Source organism: Serinus canaria, chromosome 8 (genome assembly GCF_022539315.1).
Source record: "Serinus canaria isolate serCan28SL12 chromosome 8, serCan2020, whole genome shotgun sequence".
NCBI lineage: Eukaryota > Metazoa > Chordata > Aves > Passeriformes > Fringillidae > Serinus > Serinus canaria.
Genome location: NC_066322.1, coordinates 14812147 through 14834236, shown reverse-complemented (window position 1 = coordinate 14834236; position 22090 = coordinate 14812147). Strand labels below are relative to the sequence as shown.

Here is a 22090-nt window from a genome sequence, read left to right as displayed (position 1 = left end):
CTCTGACAGTTAAGAGCACAAGAACAGAGCAAATGCCAAGCTCAAATAAAAGCTACATTGTCTAATTATCTAAGCCTGTAATGGCTGGAAGCTACCAAATTCAGACTCTGGGAGAGCCATTAGGACCATTCCTTATTGGAAAAGATATTCCACCAAGAAACTCTGCCATAGGCACTAAAATGTTTACTAGCCTTAAAAATGAGAGTGATACAAAAAACAGGAATTACCTTCTCAAGGAGCAGAGTTTTAAATGGCTTAATGATATCTTCCAAATTGCATTACAATGTTCATATCTTTTTTTGAAATCTGATCATCACTAATTTTTGTGATTAATTTTAACAGAGGAAATCTTAACTGAGAGCATTTTGCAGAGCAATATTTTTCTAATTTTTCTTTTGTGCAGCATCTGCTGTTGCTGTGCTGTCATCTTCGTTATGTTTTTCATTGTCTATGTGCCATAATGTAATTAGTTAGTTCAACATCATCTGTGCTATTAGATGAGATGTTTCTATGGTAAGTTAACATAGTTCTGTGTAATTGGTAGATTTCAGCAGTAGGCATGAATGTATCCATCAACTTTAGGTCGATTTGAGTCCACAAGATTTAAATTCACTTGGCATACGTTATCCTAGAAGACTGTTAATTTTGGCTGAATGGATAAAAAACACAATGCAGAAGAAAATCTGGCTGCTTATACTGCGGTACTGTTGGAGTCAGGGAAGGAAAAGCATAAAATTGCTGGCTTAGTAGTTGCAATCTGAATGTCTGGAAAATGTTACAGCCTGGGATCCAAATAATTCTTAAACTGAGATGTGCCCCTAAGATACCAGGTAGTCCAGAATTCATCAGTTGTCTCTCCATTCACAGAAAGACTCTTGGTTCTCTCCCTAAGTACTGCTTCCCTATGGGACCTCTAGGTTCTCTCCCTGAACAGTGCACACCTAAGGGACTTTCTTTTCCTTTTCTTATTAGGGAGAAATGTTGAAGCTGCTGCTTTGAGATCTTTCATGTGGCACTTTGCCAATCCACGTGTCTTCTAAGCTACACCTTTTGAACAAACAAACTTCTAAAACAAACCCTCTGACCCCAGCCTGTCCCGAAACAGTGATGAAAAATCAACAGACATTCCTTACTTTAAAGTAATGCATCCTTTTACTCACGTAGGATCTTCTGGTTCAGGCCTCAATCAATTTAAAAATGTGACTGGATAAAGTATTTAAGTCGGACATCCAGCGATATGGCAGAGTCACATCCTGGCAGAAGCTGGGAAGAATCCTGGATAGCTTCACTCTTAACATTCTTTTCTAAGCAGCAGACAGTACTGTTTGCCCAAAAGAGTAAGATAAGTTACATTTAGAAATATGGATATAGATTTTGACTTGCTTATAAATATATGAGTAACTTTATTTACAGGAACCCAGAACCATGGGAGGTAATTAGTAAGCACAGTTTGCTTAGGTAAGGGCTTGCAATGCCTTTTATCATCACTGTATCTATAACTTAGGATGGGAGCCAAATAATATAAATGCCAGTAATTACAGATATATATTTACATTAACAATAAAGTCCACTTTTGAAGAGCTAAGGCTGTCTTTGTAATGACGTCATATGGCTGAAAATTACGTTCACCAATTTGTCCTGTGCACATTTCTGTCAGGAGAAATTGATACATTACCACAAGCCATCAGTAGCAGCAAGTACTGCAAGTGGGTTCTGTGACTACAGGCAAGATATCAGACTTTGACATTACATATAATTTTTGTTTTAAATTAAAACTCTTGAAAGGTCTCTAGAATATGTGTATGTGATAACAAGTTCACTACATTAAAAAAAAAAAAAAAATTGGAAATACTATGAGAATTTTGAAAGACGGCTTTACATTCCAGACTATAGGAATTTTTTTTGCAAATCAGTTAACACTGATTTGCTACTCTTAAACATATACTGACAATTGATTTTTGTGGTGACATAACGGTAGGGATATTTTTTCTCAAATATGAGTATTTTTAGGACTCATATGTCTCCAACTTAAAAAGTGAAAAAAGTCCTTTGAGAAATACCTAATATAAACTCATACAGAACTTACCCTTTGGGGTAAAAAAGTGTTTTCTTCACAGATATTTTTATAGGACTGGCATTAATATGTTGCCTGTCTTCACTAGTCACTGTAACAAATGGAAGGGTGGGAAAGCACAATTTGGTGCTGTTTGGAAGGCCCAAATTATAGGTAGTCACAGAGCTACTTTAAATTTACAGTACAAAAAAGGTCAACTGGAAAGGAATTACAAAAATAAAAATCTGACTCAATCAGCTGACCAAAATGCACTTACCTAATGCAGAGGTACATGTTTATAACACTATCATTTATGCAATGTGCTGCAATGAAAAATGAAAACTTAACTCTAGCATTTATTATCTAATTAATTAGCCAAGTAACTTTAACTATGCAGAAAAAATTAGTATATTATCCCTGAAAGAATAAATAGCACATTTAATATTTTTTCATGGTGTTGTCCACAAAAAATACCTTTATAATTGCATTGAAATTATTTTCAAATATGTGTGTCCAGTAGCAAATCCTGTGTAATTAGAATATCTGAGTGTATCCAAGAAATTAATTATTTACATGTAGCTCATTGCAATGGAGGAATATGTCTGATAAATTGATGAAGTTCCCATGATCTCTGAACAATGCTGTAATGTACAAAAAAGGTCCAGGAGCAATGTTTTCTGCCTATTTTGCTGCTATCCACAGAGAAGATGTTTGGCTTGGGCTGCAGTAAACCAATCGAGGAACATTTGCTCAAGCTGTTTTCTCTGTAGGTCTTCAGGGGTTGTTCTCAACATTGAACTTCATAGGGTCTTGTTGTATGATACATCATTAATGGGAAGGCACAGGTTTAGCTAATCCATCTAGATGTTTGTGGTGACTGTTTCTGGTGGAAATTTGACACTGGGCGTTGATTTGAAAAGCTGAGAGAAAGCAAGGTACAGGCTGAGCACTGAAACACACACATCACAGAGATCCCCTGTTGAAGTTGTCTTTTTTAATTTAAGGGCTACCAGCAATGGCACGAGAAAATGGAGGGTTACAAAAATGAAGAGGAAGAGCAGCCTGGTGACTTCTGTCTGGCAGAAATTCCTCTATCGTATTTGATTTGAAATTTACATAGATGCCAGCAGTTATGACACAACTGTCACTTTAAGTTCACTTAACTGGACATGAAACAATAATGACAACCAACCAGAATGACAGTTCTTCTATTCTGCAGTGAGGTTCTTCGTATCTCAATTCTGCAACATTTCTTCTGTTCACTCCACCAGACAAATATGTTTCTGTTATTATGATTTCTCTGGCTTGGTGCAGCATTGCTAAAAGCAAGAGGAAGAGTTTCTAAGCTTTCTATTTTGTTTTTCAGCCATACCATTATCAAAGAAAGAGTTTCTTAGTAAGAGTTTTTAACATTAACTCTTTAATAGCTACCTTCCTGATGTAATCCATTATTTTAAAAGATTATATTGTGTAAGAATATTACATTATTTTTAATATAAAAATATAGCTTTATACTCTTAGGTTATTTTTCGTAACTGGAGGGACTACTATACTCCATGACCATAACTCTTTTTATCATTCTAGTATGATTCAGTAGCTTTTGCTGTCTTATAAACAATCTTACAATTAAGAGCTAATGTTAATGGAATAGATTGTTGTCATAGTATAATGGTTTCCTGCTGCTAGATAAATGCTGTGGCAATGCTAGGACATTTATTGAAAGTAATAGTGAAGACAAAGCTAGGAGATTTATTTTTAAAGCAGGTGCCACAGATCCAGTGACACCATTCTGTTAAAATTGTTTTATTTCTATTTCACTAAGAGACTGATGAAGATGGAAGCATTTTGCCTGATGTATGCAAGTGCAGCAAAGTGACAGTGGCTTATTTCACTGTAACTGAATAAGCTGCATTGCACTTGGCTTAGGAAGAGATTTATTGTGTGGCTCATCCAATCAGAAAACAGTTTATCCATTAACTATGGCTTTCAAAAATGTTGTATTTCCATGAACAAGATGGGGCTTGATGCTTTCTTTCACAGAAAGAGTTATACAGGGTTCACAGAAAAGTAGGAGAGTGGGGCCCTTCGGTGCTTGTTCCACCAGTCATTCCAGAAGCCCGCCCTTTCCTCCATGCCGCAGGGATGGCAGGCTGGGGAGAGTGAACCTGTCTGTAGTGTGTTCCCCTCCTCCTAAATCAATGGTTCCTTGTCTCCCTTCTGCATTGGAGGGTGTTGTCTCAGTGTAAGCAAATCAGAAACAGCAAGATTGTTCTTACCAGTGCTGCTGTGCAGAGGGTGGACAGGAAAGTTTTTGTGTAGTGTAGTGTTTCCTTTGTCTTTGCATTCACAGGATCTCAAGGTTTTGGAAAATTTGCCTTCTTCCTTTTCCATGACTTTCAAAATTACTCACCCCTGAATTCTCTAACAGAGAACTGTGAAAAGCAGAGCTTGTAGATCTTCATAGGCCCTTTATCTGCTCTTGTGGAATTGTAATAAAACACCTTGATTGCCCCAAATATACAGCTCCTACAAAACTGGAGTCAGTTGTCAGGAAGTACATGGAATGCATTCAATTCAATGAGCTTTCTCTGGACAGATATGCCCTAATTGCCTGACTTAGGCTTCAACAAATCCTTTGTCTTTTCTTTTGAACTGTGGAGCAGCTATTCCAAGTGGCAGTGCTGTAGCTATGACAGCTTGAGGATATTCCACAAATAATAAAAAACATGATCCCTTCCTACAAACTCTGATCATTGTGAAGCATCTTTAAAGTTGTGTTGTAAAACAGTATAATGACTTTATATAACAATAAAGTCCCTGCTAGGGTTTCCTTAAGAAACAAACTAATTTTATGATTAAGGCCCACGGACCTTGACATCAAACCAGCAATTCACTGCTGCAAGGACTTACTACTCTCTGTAGCTGCTCAAAGCACAGTTCTGAATTAACTTCTAAGACCAGAGCTTGAAGGCAGTAAACAACTTTAACCTTTTCTTGACCCCGGACACATCTCACAAACAGGAGTTCAGTAAATAGAAAAATGTTCACTTTAACCCATGTGCAGGTATTCTGAGAACTACTTCATTCTTAAATTTCTGAGTTTTAAGAAAATGTTTATACTAACAAGTGGGCAAGTGTTACAGTACTTGTTCCAAAGGGCCATCAGGTCCTAAGGTTCATAGGGAAAAACAGAAACAGGAGAGACCTGCAATCATGACAGAATTACCCCTTGCAGCTGTGAGTCTGCTGGGTCATCACACAGTGCAGAGCTCCAGCAATACATATTCTTCCATATCACTTGGAAGATCTTCTGCTTGTGACTTCTAGTATCAATCTCCTATCTGAAGTTTAGGATTCACAGAAATGATCTCGGAGGGGGAGAATTTCCACATCCTTAAATCACTGGAGTCATTCACCTGAGTACCTTTAAGGATGTGACTGTAAGCATTGTAAAGTCTTATGGTTTTACTAAAATATTTGGTGTACCTGTTTAAAGTGCCAACTCTGAAATCATGTCTAAATAGAAATCTGCTTTCAACTCTTTTAGTAGCAATTTTGAGTCTTCCTGGTTAGGCAAAACATTAGCTTTTAAAGATCAACCAGAGACAAATGAAAATAATTTGTTCCCATTTAGCATTTTATTTTTAAAAAAATACTCTCCATTTGATCTAATAAATAGTGAAGAGTCATGATTTCTGGATTTTTGGGATTGCCAGTACAGTAATTGTATGTCCTATCACCACGTACTGAATCTGCCCAAGAAATCCTCCTCAATTTAAGGAATTATTAAACCTATTTTGTTGATAGGTTTCTCCACATCACATGGGACTGCACACAATCAATCAGTATTTTATTTCTATACCCCATACTGCTTCCCCAAGAGAGGCAGAATTCCCCATGTCAGTTATCCTATCCTAAGGCAGATCCCCAGCCTCTTGCAGCTCTTTGAACTAAGGAGGCTGTGTATATCCCACCTGGATCTGGCCCAGATGCTTTATTTCTATTGCATGAGATGATTAATTATGTGGTTTCTTTCTGTTTGTCTGATAGAAGCTGAGGTAAGAGAATGATGGTTGCTTAGTGCACTGTTATTAAAAAGCTGCTTTTGATAGCCCTGAACAGGCTTGAGTTGTGTGCTACAACTAATCATAAAGCTGCTTGCTTGGCAATGTAATGCTTGTTAATACTACACTGTACTTTTATAAGTAAACGAAATTTTGATTGGCTAGAGTTTAACTATAATCAGTAATTAAGGGTCAGCCATCCAGTAAACTCATTAGTTTACACCAATTACATTTGGTATAGTAACTAATGATTTCAGGGATCAAGCCATTTATTTCTAAGCTTTCAAAGTATAATTATTGTGTAAATCAGATAGAGTGTAAATCTTTTCCATACGTTTTGGTTGGTAATTGAGAAATAAAATGGTTTCCAAATGTATTCTCTGTCCAGTTTTTGTTCTGCAGTAGATCTCTCTGGGGACTCTTTAAAGTATATGGAAAAGGTGATGTCAACAGAAGTGTACGCTGGGCAAACTGAAACAGGATTAATTAATAGAGATGAAAGAGAAAAGCCAGCTCCTTGCAAATCGTGGTCCAGGTCTCAACTTGGACATCATACCTTAAAATGATAGTTTACAATCTTAAGCATGAGTCATACAGATTGACAAGTATTCAAAATAGAAGAGAATTAAAAGTCCTTTATGTTTAATGTATAAAGGCCTTTCCAATATGCAGTCTTTAAGATGGTGTAATCTCTGGAGCATTTTGCTTTGAAGTTTAATATGTAGCTCCTCACATCCACAGAACATTTTCAACACGTTAAACAAATTAGTCTCTGGTTACAGAAGTTTTTAGATATTTACAAGTTGCCGTTTAACTAAATTTAATATGTGCCAGCAAAGTTGCTCATGCACTTGTTCATTTAGAAAAATGCACTTTTGGAATGATTAATAAATAAACCAGCCTTTCCTATGCCTTCAACTTTGGTGTTTATTTGAAAGCAATTTACTTTAAAAAGACATTAATATCCCTAGAATTATTATTAGAGTAATTGCTTTTACTCTTCTTGGAACACACATTTTTTCTCATTTCCCTTCAGCTCAGACAGCTTTTGACTCAGATATAAACTTCCTATTATTATTCCCCACTCCCCACCCCAAAAATGAAGAATAGGAATTATACACTTTTCACTAAGGAATAATTAATTTGTCTCAAGTATTAGAACAGAGAATTGTAGAATGACTTTGAATGGTAGTCTCTAAGGAATAGCATTGTTTGTTCTCTTCAGTCTTTAATGAGCTTTAGTAAATGGCCAGGAAAAATTACCTTCTTTCTGTAATATGAGAGAAGCGAAGAATGAAGGAAGCTATAGAATCTCGAGGAGAAAAGGAGCAGCCACACACACACACACACACACACACACACACACACCCTGTACCACATCACTTCTAATGGTTAGTGTTCTTCTTTGGAACTGAGAACTGGAGCTCTAGTTTTCCATTACAGTTAAAACATATAATGTCCCTAATATTTTTCTAGGAGAGAAAATTCCTGGATGTCTCCCACACACTGACAGTATCTGGCTTGTATTGGGGGACGACTGCCTATAGCTGAGTTCTGGAAGTCATTCTGGCTTTCTCTGTTTTGGCATTGATTTTGTATTTTAAGACTCTTTAGTCTATTTTTATTGTATTTCCACCTTTAAAAGCAATTTGCCTTGTAATGCTCCAGTGTGCTGCCCTGTCTTTTAATAGAATTCTTTTCCCTCCACCACATATTTGCTGCCACTCCTGTCCAGAATGGTAACTGAGGCAGCACTGGCAGATGTGTGTTTCAGCTACAGCTACAAACTTGCCACCATGGATAACAGAGTGGAGGAGCACACTTCCCTTCCCTCCCCTGAAGTCTCCCCACGTCCTCACTACCCAGTCCCATGTCAAATCAGCAGTGCTGAGGCAGCTCCATGGCTGCCCTGGGGTATGAGGGAACTGACCCATGGCAGTCAAGTGAGCTCAGCACAGTTCTAAAAGGATCTTGTTGAACAGGGTCTTTCTCCAGTCCATCCTGTTGGAGCTGTTCCAGCTTGTATGGAATAATTAAATGGATTAAATTGATTGTTCTGTGTGGTTGTTGTCAAAGCACTACTGAGAGCAAGAAACCTGGGGTTTGCTACTGTCTTCCAGGGAATACCTCCATACTTGGATTTAAGTATTGACTGGGGCAGGTCCTGGCTGACGTGGTTTCCCCACCCAGGTAAGTGTCTCCACTACAAGACTGAAAAGTCAAGCTCAAGCTTTCCCATTCAAAGAAAGGACTTGGGTCACCCTCCTCACAGAGGAGTTGATAATGTCTTGGGTAGGGTGCAAATTCAGGGGGCAAGAGATTCAAGTTCGAATTGCCTCAGGCAGAGCCTAAATACAAGTCTCCCATATCCTGGCTAAACTGCACCAGCCAGGAGACTGAACCACAAAGCTCAGGAGAGGAAGACGGGCACAGGAGCGAGGAGGAGAGACGTGCAAAAGGTGACAGTGCTGTCATTATTATTCTGTGAGAAAAACCTGGCACAGGTGTGCAGTTCCTAGAAAGCGGCAGAGCAAGCGTGGTAAGTAAAGCAACACAGTGTTACAACACCTTAGTCTGATTGTGGCTTTGGATAATGGGAAGTGCTCTCATGGCAGACATCAGATTGCTGACTAGAGCTCAGGGTCACGAGGGATGTGAAGAGAGATGATGAAAGTGGGGAGAGCCGCCTGGACCCATCCCAGACATTCAGGGAAAAGATAAAAGTAAAAAGTGGCTGCCAAAGTAAAAATAATTTCTATCATGGGCTCTCTTCAGTGCAATTGTTAGAGAAGAATAAATGGAGAAAGATGGTTGAAAGATAGATAGGAGACAGTGAGAATGGGACTAGTAAGTGAAGCAGAAATGTTGAAAAGAAGACAAAGAGGAAGAAACATCAGAGAGCAACAGGAGGATTGGACAAAGAAAATGGAAAAAACCCATTACTTACCAAGACACTTCACCTCTCATTGCCTCAATCTGCTGGCAATAAAATAATAACAGTAAGAGAATCACAGAGCATTTCAGTGACTTTAAAGTCCATAAATATTTAGGAGACATTTAAGTGTCCTGTTGATTTGGATTGTGTTTAAAAGAGAACAGGAAAATTTAGGAAAATGTTTTGACAAGTCTAAATCAGGGCTATCAGGAGGAAAAAAAGGAACAGGATTTATACGCTTAATTTTGTATGTGTAACCAAGTATTAAAATCCACACCCAGAACACTTATGCTTCTTAATAGTAGAAAAAAATTGAGCCTTTTTCAGACCAGAAAGAACACATGGTTTAAGGCATGCAGCCACCCTTTTTTCAGTAACAACCCACTGTAACTCCTATAATTTATTTCTCCCAAGATTCATTTGAACATCTGCAGTATCATTATTTGAGTTTGTTATACTATTAGCTTTAAAATTTTATAAGCCATACAGTAGGATAGGTGACAAGTTGAAAAGTTAAGGAGGGTTAATTTAAAAGTTTTAAAGCAAAGCTATTTTTGAGTTATATAAGTAAAAAAAAGCATCTGAATCCAAACTTCCATGGTTACATTTAAGTAACTCAGAAACTGCTGAAAGGATTTTCTTCAAACTTCACTCAAGACAAATCCCTCTGCGCTAAGACCAAGCATGAGAATTTAACTCAAAAGGTGATTGTTGTCTGAAGGGAGTTTTCTTTTTCCTTTTTTGTTCCCTCCCCTCTTTTTGCTTGTTTTGTTTTCAATGATCTGAAAAAAATAAAGCCTCAAAAATAGTAAGGGTCTGGAGTGTAACTGTTTCATATCCATTTTATCATTATAGTAAGAAAAATGCTGTGCGTAAACTACCTTCTCATTAAAAGCAGATCTCCTGCCTTGCCTTGCCCTTCTAGCAGTCTTGGTACCCATCTCTAGTGAGCATTTGATAATGCTGTAACTGGTGGCTGAACAGAGAAGTATCAAGCTGTACTCTCAGCCCCATCTGCAGCTCCTCTGCATGCCTCAGCAGCTCTGAGCAGCTCTGATACTGAGGATTCTCCCTAACAGGAAGCCTTCAGAGAGCAGACAATCAGCAGCTCTGCAGCACTCTTCCCTTCGCTTCCCCATCCCCAGTTCATGGGAGGTGAAACATGCTCTGTACCTGCACACTGACCTAAACCATGGCTCCATTTCTTGCTGGTCTAAGATTTGGAAGGCAAGAAAGACAGGCTTTTCACACTCACTGTTCATTTGGGGCATCTGGCACTGTTATTCAGTCTTCCCATTTACAGTTGTAGCCAAGGGACTCACCTCCTAGTTTCCTTTTCCCTCTAAAGGAAAAACCTGAACAACAAAAGTGGAAATTTCTATTTTCTTTTTCAAAGGCCTGAAGTCAGTCGTCTTTCATAGCAGCATCATGGGTCCTGCTAACATGATTATCTGGATAAAAAAAAAAAAGGCAGTGGAATTTTTTTCTCCTGTTCATTTCAACTCTCTCCCACATTTTGGTTTCTACAAATTGTCCCAGGGCAGACAAGAGCCTTTCCCTCCGCCTTCTACCAGGCTTGCTTCTGATTTTCTGGCAGCACATCCCAGTTACTCACTCATTTGTTTGTTTGTTTTTCCATTTGCAACTTTCGCCCCCTCCAAAGAGCTGGCTTGCCCAGGGAAATTACAGTAACTTATTTCATTTCAAATGCATTCAGAAAGGCATTTTAATTGGTTTTTTTTTTTTTAATTTGAAGCAGCATCCATATTAGGAATTTGTGAAAAACTGAAGGGGAGGGTTTAGCATGTATTTCCTGCACATTTAACCCAGGCAACTCAGACATATGCAGAATAAGCTTCCCTTGCCTCTCTTCCATATACATGACCTGAATTAAAAGCTGCTTTGGGCAAGGACTAATTCATTGTTTGTGGCCCTAACACAATGTGGCAATACTGTAACACCTAGGGATTTGTTTCAGGAGTTCCTGCTTTTGGAATCAAAATGCTTGTTTCCTGATGACTGCTAACAGTAAACAGTGGGAAATATAGCTGAAATGGGCACACAGAGATGCATCAGGAATCCCCAGCCTTAGATTCAGTTCTTTTTTTTAATTTTGGGAAAGAGTACTGTGGCAAAACAAAGAGGCCTTCAAGTTGATATCAGGATGTGGTAGCCTGCAGAGGAACAAGCACCTCCTGGAAGCTTGCAGCTGCACCACCCTACAGGCACAGGCAAATTTTGGAAAAAATAGAGAAACATAGAAAAAAAAATAAAATCACAATATTTAAGCAATCAGAAGGGTTTTCCATTCATAAATGTCCCATCTACTCTCCACCACCAAATTCTGGGTATCATTTTTCAGTCAGCAATTGGCATTCAGCACTTTTAGCTGTCTGCTGCTATCTCATTCATACAGCTTTTTCATTACAGGTCAATATTATCTGACTAGGTTCAGATTAAATCTTAATACACCGTTCAGCTGAAAAACACCAACTCCAAGCACATTGAAAAATTGCAAACATAAACAGTATAGTTTTCATGGATGAGAATGTATTAAAATGTTTTCCAAATGGAAGAGTAGGAGGAAAAAGAGGAATGTGTAGTTATGATCACAGAAGAGAATGCCCTTTTTTCAACTGGGATTTTATGTAAGAGTGAGAACGAATGTGGCAAAGAGAAGAAGGGTTTGTCTCCTCACTGCTGCTTCTCTAGCAAAGATGATTTTCACATCAGCCATGGTAAAATTAGACAGAGGAATAGCAGATCTGAATATTGTATGGGAAGATGTGAAATGAGGAAGAGTTCAGTGCAGTTCAAGGATGGCAAAGTATAATGAAGGCAAATGGAAAGTAAGAGCTGAAACTGGAAGAGATGAACTGAAGGAGCCTAATATGAAGACCCCAGTTTAATTAAAAAAGACAGGCAGAGCAAGCTGAACAGAGAAGACTCATTTAAAATGTCAAAATATATCTTTAGTTCTGGCAGCTAAAGTAAAAATAAAGGCAACATCCATAGAAAAAACATGGAAGTTGAGGGGTGCAAGATTGGGTTCAAGGATGGGAGTGCTGTGAAAACCTGAGACTATAGGAAAGCTCCTCTGGGGGATGACAGCAGTGTTTATAGCACTTATTGCTGTCTTCCAAGAACCCAACATACTGCTCCATTAGCAAAAGGGATCACAGATCACCTAATCTGTTTAAGCTAAGGCAGCCAGAGTCATTTCACCTGGTGATGAACATGGATATGAGCTAACCAGGCTGGCTTTACTTGTAATGCATTAGGGAATGCTTGCTTGGCCTCTTCTGATGGCAGAGATATGGGGAGGGACCAGAGCAAGCAGCAAAATGTGGTGTGGTTTTCAGCTGGTAAAGGGTATCTAAAGGCACTGGTGAAGATATTTGTTTGGACTAGGTGAACACATAAACATGAAGTCTGGAACCAATACAATCTTAAGGCTGAATAAAACTCAAGGAAAAAGTTATCATCAGCAACACAGAGAACAAGAAAATGTCATCTTTCCCCATCTCACTGATATGAGCAAGGAACACTTGCATCAAGTGAATTGGTAGAGTTAGGAAGCACCCCAAAAAACTAAGTTTCCATACCAATAATTTACTCCTACCAGAGTGGTTCTGTTCTTCAAGGTAGGTAGATCATGGGAAGTTTGTTTCACTTCAGCTATTCCTACAACAATTCAAAGAGAGAGGGAACAAGAATTTTGGTTCTAAAAGTGGAGAGATTTTAGAAACATTAAAATAACATTAAACTGAAACATGGAAAACAGTAGTCACCCCTGTGTTGCTCCCTTAATTATAGCTGAGAATCACAAACACACATTTCGTTGAGAAGCCACCCCTTCTGTATTTTTAGGGGGTCTGAAGCTCTAAAACCTTTGCCATTAACTTCCTCTTCCATGTTAGCATTTATGTTGAGGCCCTTATTATCTGACTCTGTAGGCCTTGTGTTGTTTAGTTTTCCACCATTTATCTCCTTATTCTGGTTGCCTGTCATTCGCATTTCTGTAAAGTTCAGCTGAAACCAGTAGTTCCTGTTACTGGTACTTTGCATTGCAAAAATTAAGCAGTAGAATTTGCAATAAAAGTCGTTCACAGAACATTCTTATACAGCACATAATTTGCCAACAGCTAAATTAATCTTGCTTCACAATATGAGGCTGTGTACATGTGGTTTCTGATACAAAAGGCTCCAGTGAAATCAACAGTATGGGCATCATATTAACTCAGAACCAGCTTCTTCAGGTCCATGAAGCTTAGCCATGTGCCTGCTAATTTAGAACTCAAAAGGTAAGCAAGAATCTCAGCTCTCCTTTTTAAACAGTGTGAAGTTTCAATCCAATTTACCTTGCGTAGATGAAAACATAAATCAGTACTGGTCTCCACTGCACATACTAATTTAATAAGCTGGGCTTTGACCACATGTGTGTACACGCTCTGGGAACCTGAAGACCTTTCCCTCTATACTGCATTAGGTTTGGATACATGCCAAAGAACTATCTATAAGCTCAAGGAAATGGGGAAAGGCAGTCTGGACCACCAGTCAGCACCAGGGTCTAAAATAAGGGTATGAGACACAAGTCAGGGGTCAGGCACCATTCATAACTTCCAACTGATGATCAGCTGAAGATATTCAAGAGCTGCTGCAAGTAGCACCAGAGCCCAGACAGCAGCCCCAAAACCTATCTCAGGACAATGTCTAGGGTCACCACAGCCCAACTGGAAAGGGCTAGATCCAGTACAACACAGAAAATCTGGAAAAAAATTCCAAGAAGTGGGTGACACAAAGGTTTTCTCAGACCTACATTTCGGCTCATTGCCTAGGGTACTACAAAACAAAGCACATTTGGGGTTTTATTCCTAGTAGTCTTCAAAAAAGGTGTGTAATGACAGCTCTGACAGAATGCAAAATGAAGTTTATAATAAAAAGACAGAGGATAAATATTCATGCACAGCCACCAATTCTGCTTTGGCACCATTCACATTGTGTGATGTTTGTTAACCTGACAAAACTGTGACCCAAAATACAGACTTCAAGACAGCAGTGTCTCCTCAACCCCTGTCTCCTCTCTGTCTTGCCCCACAAACCACTGACCCAGAGGGATGAAGCCTTGCATTTATCATTCTTAGACCTCCATGCATCTGAGTCCATTCACAAACAGCTCCCTTCTGTAGTATCAGTCTAAACCAATTCTCCTCACACACTTGTCCAGGCAACAACTCATTCAGTCCCAAGCTGTTCTTTCAGATGTGCAAAACAGTGAAAATAGACTTCTCTGAGGAGATGTTCCTGAGCAGATAATCTTAAAAACATGACTACCAATATCAGGTGTCTTTGGATTCACAGAGGAAGTTAAAGTAAAGCCAGGAAAAGGCAAAATAAAGGCAATGGATATGGGTACAGCACAGAAAACCAAAACGCAGATGGAACATCAATTCATCATACAAAAGCAGAGATTGCAAGGCACATTCAGATAGTACTGGTTAAAGTTACACTCCTCTCTCTACCACACAAAGAATGAAATCAATGTCAGCTTTTTGCTTAGGTGTGAAAGGAAAAACAAAATTATATTAACCATCTCAGAGAACATGAACAACAGAATTAGAAATTTATGCCTGAAATTAATTTAAAAGCATGCATATCTTAGCTTATCAAATCATACTTACTAAAAAGAAAAAATCAGAAGTTCTGTGATGTGAGAACAAGTTACACTGGGAGCGGAATGTCAGGACATCCCCAGCCTGTGGGGGATGGACCATCTGCTATCAACATCTAGGACTCTACTTTCGGTGGGAAGTTTCCTTGTTGCCTCTGTCTTTGTTAGAGTAACTGAGTTTGGCTCTTATTGCTCTGGTTCTATCCATAACTTGAGTTCAGAGTGCCTCAAATCTAGGCCTTGCTGAGGACCCAAGCTCACTGCCCTCTAAAAGGGGGTAGTCCTCTATGCTGGGATCTTTTGGAGGAGTCATGCTGAAATCAAAATAACAGCACAGGGCACAGGAGAATCCCTGGTGCCAGGTCCCAGACCATAGAACAAGTAACGCTTGCCTAGAAAACACAGGTTTTCTGCCTTGAAGAAAAGCCAGCAGAAATAATTTCATCATATTTCTCCCTTAGCTACATGAGAGTGTAATTTTCTTTTGCATGTCTTCATATGCAAAGTCACACTGGACCCAACAGTGCAAGTATCCCCTTCATTATGTTGGTGTTTGGTTTCTTATTAGAAACGTTACCAGAAGATAAACACAATGCAATGCACAGGAAGGTTTGTTGCAAAGTAATGAGGTTTCAATACCGTACCACATCGTGCCAACAACACGAAAATATTTTAACAGGTTAAAAATATTTGTGGTAATTACAAAGAAACTGAAAGAAAAAACATTCCTTAGCTGACAATATACATTTTAAACAGAAAGAGACAAGATATGAGACCATGAAAATTGTACAGACACAAATATTTGAGGTGTATCTGAAAAGCAGAAAAATATATTAAAATGATTGTTGATTGAGCAACATGGAAAAAATTCTCTCAGCAGGAAAAAACAGATTTTTATAGATCTCTGAAGAAGCAGAACAGACACTATTTGTGTGACAATACATAACACTTTCACCTGAAATTTTACAGCCACTTCCAGATATTGATGACTGTCTCTTTTGATATAGCTATTATTGCTTTTTGTTTTTTACAGATAGAGAAACCAGGTTTCCAGAAAGACCAATAGACTTTACAAAGGTCAAACAGTAAGTCAGGGACAAAGACAGAAACAGACTCTTCCCAATCTTATTCTCAGTCTCCCCCATTAACAGATTGCACAACCATGAAAAACGATCTCTTCGCGGTGAAAAGGTAGATTTTGCAAGGAAGATAACAAGTTCCACCCGTCTCTCCAGCTGATACTAGCAATAGTGAAAATTTCATTCTGCAGAAAAACTGCCGATGCAGCACTTGTAAAAAACCTCCAAATTCATGTGCAGATCAGAAACTGCCGGAGCGCTTTCAGCAGCTGCAGCTACCACACACTTGCAGAGAGTCATTTGAACTCATCAGATCTGACTCCGGGACAGACAGCAAAGCCCAGATGGCTCGGCTGTACACAAAGCCCTGCAGCCTCACGTGGGTGAGGCACGGCGTGGCTGGGGCCCCGCAGATTTTCTGGGCGCCAGGTTACGATGGAGAGCCCAGTGCAGCAGCCCCACGGCCGCCCGCAGTGCCGCTAAATGGGGGACGCCGGCAGGACACGCACACGTGCAAGCGGTTAAATATTTGTTATTGGGGACTACACGAAAGCCTATAATAGATATTTTGCCTTGGGATGTTTTCACTGCTCTGTGGCAAAAAAAAAAAAAAAAAAAAAAAAAAAAAAAAAAAAAAAAAGAAAGTGCTAGTCTGAGGGCTCTTTTTCTGCTTAACCAGCCCCTTTATTACTGCCCAGCTTCTCTCAGTAAATACCCTTTCTCCTGACAAGCCTGTACTGCTCCAAAGGGCAAAGCTCGTATCTCAGGCAGGGGTTCCCCACACACACATTTTCACGTGCCTGACTTCACTGCAGGTCAGACTGGGATGGATTTGAGGGCGCCTGTCCACAGGCCTGTGCAAAGCTGACCCCTTCAGCCCGACCAGGTAAGTGACCTCAAGCCCAGCCCGGCTGCGCAGGGAGAGTGAGAGCTGTGCCAGCCCTGCATCCAGCCCCACCGCCCCGCCCGTGGCGCTGGGAGCACCACAGCGAAAGGGTTTTCAGCAGCGCCGGCCGTCCACATCCCCGGCAGAAACCAGCTGGAGGAAGCTTGGAAAGCCCGGCCTTTTTATTCTCCAGAATTAAGACTTTGATTAGCTGCTGGCACAAGACCAAAACTCCATCTGAAATGCTTTAGACAACCCATCTGCACTGGGTTTGGGAGTCTGAGGAGCGCATGCTATGGCCCGCTCTTCACCCGTGCCAGGCAAAAACAAGGGGGAAAGCAGGGGGTGAGGAGCTGCCTGGGGAGGAACGCCCGGGGCAGCGGGAGCGCTCTCGCCCCCGCGCCCGGCCGCCTCTTGCCGCCGCTCCGGGCAGGCCCCGCCGCACAGCTGCAGCCCGCGGGGCCGGCCCGGGGCTCCATGGCCACCCTGGGGGTCGCAGGCAGCCCCTCCCTCTGCTTGGGGGGAGCCCGGCCTCCGCTGCTCCTGCACCCGACCATGGCTGGGGCTCCTTCCCTTCTCTTATCCTCCCGCATCCCCGTGGTTCTTCATGAGCACCTCGTGATAGATTCCATAATTATTCAGCTCTTACTACCAACACCAAAATGCATCGCTCAGAGTAAGTTAGCCGAGATTCATTAGAATAAGACATCTACTAGGCACATGTGCTTTATTAGCCTCTTACACCAATAGTTTTAATTAGGTACATATTTCACAACTCTGAAGCTGCTCGAGTGAAGGGCTCCTTTTATCTCTTTTATTTACAGTAACAAGCTATCAAACAAATACCACCATAATTAAACTCAGATGAGAAAAAAAATTAAATTTTCACTAATGGTGACCTACTCAAGCCTTAGGTTTGGGAAACTCTGTATTTTCAATTGAGGAAGGAAACACCCTGCAGCTCAACAGAGCCCTGGGGCGGGTGCCCCTGGCTCCAGCCCTGCCTCCATGTCACCTTCAGGTGCGGAGGAGAGCGCTGCCTCGGGTAGAGACCGTGGGGATGAGAAAAGTGATTAAAATCCAGAACGTTGCTAAATTATTAATGAGGAATTTAAATGGTGTTATAAAAGAGGGAAATACAGGCGAAAATGTTACACATTCATGGAATTTTTACTCATGCATAATAATAAGTTGAAAACACTTTGGTTGTAATGCTGCCGAAATTGCAGGGCGGGCAGGGGGTGGGCGCCGTGCGTTTCTCGGGCCCGCCCGACCTCACGCCACTCGGCGAGCAAGGGCGCCACCTGGCGGACGCTGCGGCGAACGGCGCGAGGGGCCGCCGATGGCGGGGCCGCCGCGATGGGCCCTGCCCCGGCCCCGGGGGCTCTGCCCCGGCCCCGGGGGCTCGGGCCGCTGGCGGGCGGTACTCCCGCGGCGGCACCCTGCGTTATTTGCTTTCTCACCTGCGGCACAGGCAGGTTTTCACTTCTCAGATGCTGGCAGAGCCCGCCTGCCTGGGGAGAGCAGCTTGTCTGCATACATTCGACCACCTTGTCAGCCTCTGAGGCTAACGCTGCCTATGCTGGAAACAAACAAATAAATAAATGCAATAGTGCAGAGAATAGGCATATGAAAGAGCCCCTTGCTTCCCCTGCATTCTCCGAGCCCACCTGCTCCTGGGCAGCAGAGTGGGCTGCTTGAGCCCGCCAGCCCTGCCAGTGGCTGTGAACACCTATCCAAAACCTCACCAAGCCACCTCCTTGGGAGCAACAGCAGCAGTTGGGACATAGCCAACAGAAGGTTTCCCCACAGCAAAGCTGCAAGTGCCATGTACCCCACAGAGCTGTGTTTTTGTCAAATGTCTATATAGGCTTTTCTGTAAAGACTTACCACACTGTCTCTCAAGTCTCCCCATACTGAAGTGCAGTTTGTCTCACCTAAAGAGTCTCATGACACTTGAGGGCCTCGTCTTTAAAGACCTATTCAGTGTTTTACACAATCAGGCAGGCATTTGTATCACCTGCCACAAGTCCCAGTCATCATTTACCTCTTTCGTGTCAGGGAAAGAAACCTGCAAGCTCATAAAACTGGAACACAATCTTAGCCACAAAATCTCTCAGACCTGTATGGCCCTCTGGATGAATTCCTTGGGGACATCCTGTATTTCCAGGTGCCTTTCAGTCTGATCAAGCCGGTTTTGGTAGCTCTGCAAAGCAGGGAGCCACCAGCTGATTATAGTGGAAGCAAATAAGGCAAGAACAATCCCAGGCCATTCTGGGCTGTAAGGTCTATACAAATCCTGGAAGTCCTGGTGAATGCTAACTGGCAGCAAGCACCAATTACTGAGTAATGGGCTCTCCACATGCTCCTTTACTTAATAAGCAGACACAGCCTGCACTCGCTTTTGGAGCTCAGTTGTCTCTGGTTGTAGCACCAAGTGAATGCTTTAGAGAGGGCCAATCTCACAGTGACTAAAACTCAGATCGTTATAGCAAAGCCTCAACCAAAAGAAATTGCCATGCTCTTCCCAATTGGAGCAGATGAAATAAAGGCCCTTGGACACAGTTCCTACGTAGGAGCCTGCCAGAGCCTAAAAATTGCAACATGCTGTGACTCTAAAACAAATGTGTCATGGAGAGATACCCAGGCTAATTCTGAGGGAGTTAAATTTGCCTGGACAAAACTCTTCATTAGCACAGTGTTATTTCAACCACTGCCCCAGCCACTTGTGTTACCTTTGCCCATGTCACTGCACAGAGTACACTTGCTATTGTGAGCTGTGGATGGCAGCTATAGGGGTCCCTCTGGGCAAAGCAATGACATTCAGTCCTGAAAAAAATTGTGCTTTCCTTCCTCCTTTGCTTCCTATGAAATCTCAATTGACCATATTCTCATTATTCCTTTGCCTGGACAACACTATGTAACATTTCTGCTGAATTTTGGGCACTATGGTCCTTTCACATTTTCTGTCACAGGGCAGCCCAGACTTTAGCTAGACAGAGATGCAAACCAGGTTTCACTGAATGCTCAAGCACCACATTTTTCTCCCTAGATCTTCAAAGGAATATGCTGAAGAGAAGATAACAGAGAAGATCTCTGTGAAATCATGGTGCAAAAAGAAGTTACTGCCAAATAATCCCAAAGCATCTGAGATCATTTCCACAAAGAAAGCAGCAGGGACTCCTAAAACACAGTTTGTATACATCCTTATTAGGAAGGTGACACCATTACTATCACAGCTAACTCTATGAAAGGCTGCTGAAATGTTCAAAGGAGCTTTGGTAGGTTTATTTTTCTCTTTGGGAAACAAAAGTTATCGCTAAAGGTCTTATAAAAGGTAGGAAACTTTGACAACCTTGAATCTGTGCAGGCAGCAATTACATGCAAAAGGTTGCCCCCAGTTTATATCCCTTAGCTGTTTTACATTTTTGACACTGAAAGGAGGGTGTTTGTAGTCAAGTAGTTAACATCATGTTTTTGTTATAATGAAACCAGCTGGATAATTGTAATGCCATGTCTGAGACTTTTTTATATGTAAGCAAGTCAGTGGATTCAGAAGCATGGTTTTGCAGCAGCCGCGATTTTCACCCCATGTATTATGGACTATCTGACAGTATTAGAGAAAAGGAGCCATCTCTGTGTGTGCCAGAAGTGAGAAACCAGCCACTGCACTGAAGCCCAGCTGAAGTTTTAGGTGTCCCAAAAGACACATTAAATTCCAACGCCACAGATTTATTACCATACATTTAATTGATGTGGCCATTTTTATCTGAAATTAGTTTCGTCCTAATTTTGTATGTGCAATAATAATGTGCAACACAGCGAGGTAATCATGACTGTCCCATACACATGTTTTAGTTCTATGCCACAACATCCTGTTAAGTAGTTACCAGGATGGACTTTCCTTTGCTTTTAATTCTGAAGTGCATACAGGAGGTGAAATAGAACTCACTGACTGCACTAGTTCATTGTGTGAGCCAGGCAGCCAATACAGATGTGGAACTCCATATTCATGCCTCAGCATGGGTATCTCTTCTGTATCACACCTGCAGGCATTTATATGATCACACACTGAAATAAATGCAGCATGTGTGGGTGTGTAGAACTGCACCTGTACATATAATGAGACATTCAAACAAATACACTAAGTTTTGTTGGAATCCTACTTGACAACATTCTTGTCCATTTTGTCCTGCATGTTCTGTGTTCTGTAGCCTTATCCTTGATGCTGCTTAATCTTTTTCTGGTCTGGACTGGACTGGACTGTCCTAAATACCCACCAGCCTCTCTCATCCCAGGGTAAAAAACCTCCTACTTTGTCACTTGCTCACCTTTTTCATTCTAAAGACTAAATTTTGAGAACCCTCTGCCCACCCAACTTCTGCTAAGCTTGAAGTAGCTGGAAATTAAACTGAGTACAGAAGGCAATTCCCACCCCTTTGGGTCGGCTTATTTGCCTGCTTCATAAAGATCATGTGGGCTTTTCCTATAGGACAGCTACTGACTGGCAAGTCCTGCTCTGGCACAGAAATATTACACATCCTGGGATTGGTTTTGAGAGCCCTCTTGTGTCCTTTTTGAAAGGACACAAACCCAAAACTTCATGGGCTTTGTGCAGTGTTGAGCCTAGTATGTAGTATAGTAAAAATAATATTACATCAAAGAACACAGGGAACACAGACATCATTCTCCCCATTTTTCAGAGGAGGAAACTGAGCCAAGGTATCCAAGTAAATTGCCCAAGAAAGCATCAATTAGGCTAAATGTTGGAACATCCCTTCTTACATGGATTTTCAAGCTGTGAAGTAATTTAAAGCTCCTTAAGACTGAACATGTGCCTGCCAGAAAGGTTAGACATCACATTATTGGTGGTAACATAGACTGCAAGAGAAACTCTAGGAAAATGAAACCATTATTGCTATGCGAAGGTTCTGAAGCCACTGGATGGAGACTTAGAAATGTTTGGACATTATGTTGTGGTCCCACTCCACCATCAAGACCTGAAGACTGCATGTCTGTATATATTTTAAGGAAACAGGAATATGAGTTGCTCCTTAAAACTTCACAGGCAGATTCAGCATTTCCCAATGGCAAGTGTAGGAGAAAGTGCTACTTAGTCTTTAGGCCAAAGGACTGTGAGTAGAGGAACAAATTCCCCTCTGATTTTTTTTTTTTTTTTGCTTCATAACTGGCTCAATCAATCAATCAATCAATCAATCAATCAATCAATCAATCATTCCATGCCTTAGTTAACATATCTATATCACAGATAACATCTCGAGGTATTTCCTTTTTCCAAAGGGGAGGGCCCCTCTTTGCCCGGTCACAGATTCTATTTTCCCTTCCCTTCTGACAGATGCTTTGGTGAAAGAGATTTGTTTTATGACATTTACTGCATTTGT

The 22090-nt window shown here is 41.1% G+C and overlaps 1 long non-coding RNA gene across 1 annotated transcript; it reads right to left on the bottom strand.

The window, feature by feature from the left end:
- Positions 1-1392: 1392 nt before the first annotated feature.
- Positions 1393-10798, bottom strand: LOC127059842 (uncharacterized). The gene is made up of 3 exons (XR_007778041.1): positions 10375-10798; positions 9065-9096; positions 1393-3372 (listed from the first exon to the last, which is right to left on the bottom strand). It is a non-coding gene; the product is annotated as an uncharacterized LOC127059842 (long non-coding RNA).
- Between the last annotated feature and the right edge of the window lie 11292 nt (positions 10799-22090).